Here is a 4,897-nt window from a genome sequence, read left to right as displayed (position 1 = left end):
TGGAATCTTCGTTCTTAGTCCATCCTAGGGATCCAGACGGGCCATTCCAGCGTGGGGCTTGGGACACCAAACCAATGAATTTCCAGCCAGGAGAAAAAGACCTTAGCCTCCAAGAGTCCTGTGCAGTTGGTGAGGCACCCTTGGAACTCCATGCACACATGGAGCTTCCTGCGTTAGAACCTTTTGTCTGGGTGGAATCTTTGTTCTTAGTCCATCTGGGGACCAAGACGGGCCATTTCCACATGGGGCTTGGGACACGAAACCATTGAAGTTCCAGCCAGGAAAAAAAGCCCTTAGCCTCCAACTCTGCTGTGAAATGGGTGAGCCACCCTTGGCACTCCATGCACACATGGAGCTTTCTACCCTGTTACCTCTTGTCTGGGTCGAATCTTTGTTCTTAATTCTCCTGGGAACCCAGACAGGCCATTTAAGCTCGGGGCTTCAGACACCAAACCAATGAAGTTCCAGCCAGGAAAAAAAGTCCTTAGTGTCCTGTTGCCTAAATGGCTGTGGGGAAAAAAAGACTCCAAGCCAAATTAGGTAGGAGATAAGATAAGGATACAAAAGTTTTAATGAGCCCCCAGGCTTTCTGGAATACCCCCAGCGCGCGCCCCCGAAATACAGATGTCCACAGTTTTTATAATGATTTTTGCCCAATCCCCGTCCTGTTACCACCCAGGTTCTGCCCCCGCCACGCCTCTTGGGAATTGGGTCTGGGGGCGTTTTGGGACCCCCTCTTCTTCATCTTCATCTTCCTCAGAGCACGTAATGTCCTTGGAGGCCTTCCAGAATTCTAGGCCTGAAGGTTGTTGGGTCTATGGCTATATCTTGTTCCGTAGGGTTAGGGTGTTCTACAATTCTACCTTGAAAAAGAGACTAAACAGGCTATGGAATTTAGGGAATTGATATGGGAATGGGTAACAGGGCTTTGAGCTGGTGTGTTAAGGGTAAAGGGATAATATGTTGCTACTCTAAAATCTACATTTACTATATAACTACTTCTAAGGTCTACAAAAACAAAAAAAAATTAAAACATCAAAACTCCAAGGTATCAGTCCCCCCTTTAGAGACTGGACAAAACTCAAAAATTTTGTCCAATCTCTTATACTTACTTCTAATCACTTTCCAAAAAGATGAGCAACATCTACAACATTGGTTCATGCAATAAGCTATTACACAAACACTAACTATGTACATTACCAATAGAAACAGTTGTTTAATCCAGGTCCAGTTCGGTAACCATGAATTAAGTTTGTGGAGAGTGTCTCCCAAACCCAGTGAGACATTGTCCAGAGACACCTGATGTAGAATTTTAGTTTGATTCCGAATTGCAGCCAAATCGTTATTAATTCTTCCACTTTGGTCTATGTAAGAACAGCAACTGGTGTTGATGACTTTACACACACCTCCTTGAGAGGCTAGCAAGATGTTAAGAGCCAGTCGGTTTTGTAGAACTACACGAGACAGACTATGGACCTCCTCTTGTAAAGCTGAAATTGCATCTGAAGCCTGATCTTGAATGTTTTCAATTACAGCTGAGATGTTAACTATTGCCTTTTCCAATTTACTCACCTCTAGAGATGGGATCATGGCTCTGACTATACTGTGAAAGAGTGTGGGACGGTCAATAAGGGGATTATTTGTCCTCTTCATTCTTTTTAGATAACTCTTTTCCCATTCCTCTTTTTCATCAATTTGGTCAAAGATTGTTATGTTTGGAATTACAGCCCCTAGAGCACAGGCCCGATCTTTATCAAGGGGCAAAACTTTCCAAGCCTCTTTTTCACAAATCCAGTACCACCCTGAACCATGGGGGGGGATTAATCTCAAGGGGACTTGTGCCAACCTTGTTACAACTTCTGGGCCTATTTCTTCTGTAGATTTATTTTTATAACAGTAAGGAGGGAGAACGATTTTTCCTGTAGCATTAACAACCATACAGGGGACAGTGTAATTGTCCTGGTCAGACATCACGTGAGTCAGGGTTACCGGATAGTAGGCTTCAGTAACTGGCTTCCAGGTTCCTGGCAGTTCTAACATAGACTTACCAAAGTTTGTTTCGTTTAGTAAAATGCCAATAAGAGGCCAAATGCTATCTTTACCATCGATTGCTGGTATTTGGGTGCAAATCCAGCAGTCATCTTTGCGGAGAATTTTGGATACATTTTGGACTATGGCCACATGCAGTTTTGGATCCCAAACTCGATTCATAGTTACCGACTGTACAGATAACATGTACAGTAGAAACAGTTTATGGCACATCCTCTTCATCTGAGTTGGGTTCTGATTTGCTGATAGTTCCAGGAACTGAAGCTTTCTTCACTCTGGAGTAATGAAACCACGGTCCTTTGCCAGCAACTTTGACAGCCGTGAGGGAAGTCAGCAGGACTTGGAAAGGTCCTTTCCACTTGGCTTGCAGCGGATCACTGTCCCACCATTTGATGTAGACCCAGTCTCCTGGTTGGAATTGATGAGCAGGGGTGTCCAATCCAATGGGTCTTGAAAGTTCGACAAATTTCTGGAGCTTCTGTAAAGTAGAGCCTAAAGCAATTAAATACTTTTGTAAATCAACTTTCCCTCTCATATGAATGTCCCCTGGAATGTGCGGAGCTTGGTATGGTCTTCCATACAGTATTTCATAAGGACTTATGTTATCCCTCCGCCTTGGCTGGATACGAATCCTCAGCAGAGCCAGAGGCAAAGCCTGAACCCATGACATGGAAGTCTCCTGACAAATTTTGCCAATTTGCATTTTAAGAGTGCCATTCATGCGTTCCACTTTGTTACTTGCCTGAGGTCTATAGGGAGTGTGTAGGTCCCAAACAATTCCTAGGACACGACACACCTCTTTCACTATCACTGCAATGAAATGTGTCCCTCTATCTGATGACATTCTCAGAGGAACCCCAAATCTTGGAATTATGTGATTAAGCAAAGCTTTTACCACTTCTCTTGCTGTGTTAGTGCGACACGGGTAAGCTTCAGGCCATCCACTAAAAGTGTCAACCAGCACTAGTATGTATTTATATCCCTCTCTCGGTTGTAACTCAGCAAAATCTATTTGCCAGTAATCTCCAGGAAGGTTCCCAGCCTTTGTTACTCCTAGCACCACCCTCTTGGTTGTATCCGGGTTGTTTTGCTGGCAGATTTCACATTTAGTTACTATGGATTGTACGACTTCAGTCATATCTGTCCCTATCACTACTTTCTTTAGGTGCTTTAGAAGGTTTTCTATTCCCCAGTGGGTAGCCTCATGTTCCCGCAGAGCTATTTCTCTTAGGAGTGGGGGTGTGACCACAACCTGTCCTGTTGGTGTAACAGCCCACCCACTTTCTTTGATTTCAGCTTTAAGGGATTTAATTAATTGGTGGTCCTTTTCATCATATTTTGGGGTGTACCCAGTCAAATCGATTTCTTTCTGTGGAACTACTGCTAGAATGCCTTTTTCTGTAGCCCTTTTTGCAGCCTGGTCAGCAAAATGATTTCCCAATTCAGGAATTGTTTTCCCTCTCTGATGAGCTCTGCAATGCATAATAGATACCTTTTCTGGCTTCCAGATACTTTGAAGGAGTGCATGGATTTGGTCAGCATGTTTAATTCCACTGCCTTGTGCAGTTAGTAGCCCTCTCTCTTTCCAGATGGCTCCATGGGCATGTACCACACTGAATGCATACTTAGAATCTGTCCAGATATTCACTTTCTTACCTTCGCTCAGCTCTAGAGCTCTTGTCAATGCAATGAGTTCTGCTTTCTGGGATGATACATCAGCAGGCAAGGCCTTTGCCTCGATTACCTCGTCCCTGGTTGTCACTGCATACCCTGTCATCCGCTTTCCATCTCGCATGAAACTGCTTCCGTCCGTGTACAGTTCCCAGTCTGGGTTTTCCAGAGGCTCATCCTTCAGGTCCGGTCTGCTGGAATAAGTTTCCTCGATGGTCTGTAAACAGTCATGCTCAGGCATACTGTCAGTTAATGTTGTGGACAGAAACATAGCAGGATTTACAACAGATGTTGTTTTCAGGGTAATATCATCTTGTTCTAACAACACAGCTTGATACTTAAGCATTCTACTAGGGGACAGCCAGTGGCCCCCTTTTGCTCAAGTACAGCTTGGACTGCATGGGGTACATACACGACAATGCGCTGTCCCAGGGTGAGTTTCCGGGCCTCTTGGATCAAGATAACAGTTGCTGCCACAGCCCTCAAACACCCTGGCCATCCTTGGCTGACATTGTCTAGTTGTTTGGAGAAATAGGCCACAGCCCTTCGCTGGTCTCCCAGGGTCTGTGACAGTACCCCCAGGGCAACATTTAGTTGCTCATATGTAAACAGTTCAAAGGGTTTGGTTAGGTCTGGTAGTCCTAGTGCTGGAGCTGACATTAAGGACTGTTTCAGTTGTTTAAATGCAGCTCTGATCTCATCTGTCCATGTTATAACTCCTTTCTTGGCTGTTTTCAGTGCTTCATATAGGGGTTTGACTAATAACCCATAGTCAGCTATCCACAAGCGACACCACCCCACCATTCCTAGAAAAGCCTGCATTTCTCGTACAGTGTGGGGCTCTGGGAGACGGCAGATGGCTTCTTTCCGATCTGTGCTGAGCCGTCGGTGTCCACGATAGATTTCAAGCCCCAGGTAAATGACTATTTCCTTTGCAATTTGTGCTTTCTCTTTTGAGACCCTATATCCACTTAGTCCCAAAAAGTTTAAAAGACTTACAGTGAGCTCGATGCATTGTTCCCGACTTTTAGCAGCAATTAGTATGTCGTCTACATACTGTAGGACAAGTCCTTCTGGCTGCTGCCTTCTCCAGTCTTCTAGTTCTTTTGCCAGCTGGTTTCCAAATATCGTCGGGCTGTTCTTATAGCCTTGCGGTAAGACAGTCCATGTAAGTTGA

The sequence above is a fragment of the Myiozetetes cayanensis genome, unplaced genomic scaffold, assembly GCF_022539395.1.
Source record: "Myiozetetes cayanensis isolate MyiCay16 unplaced genomic scaffold, myiCay2020 scf191, whole genome shotgun sequence".
NCBI lineage: Eukaryota > Metazoa > Chordata > Aves > Passeriformes > Tyrannidae > Myiozetetes > Myiozetetes cayanensis.
This window is presented reverse-complemented; position numbering follows the sequence as displayed.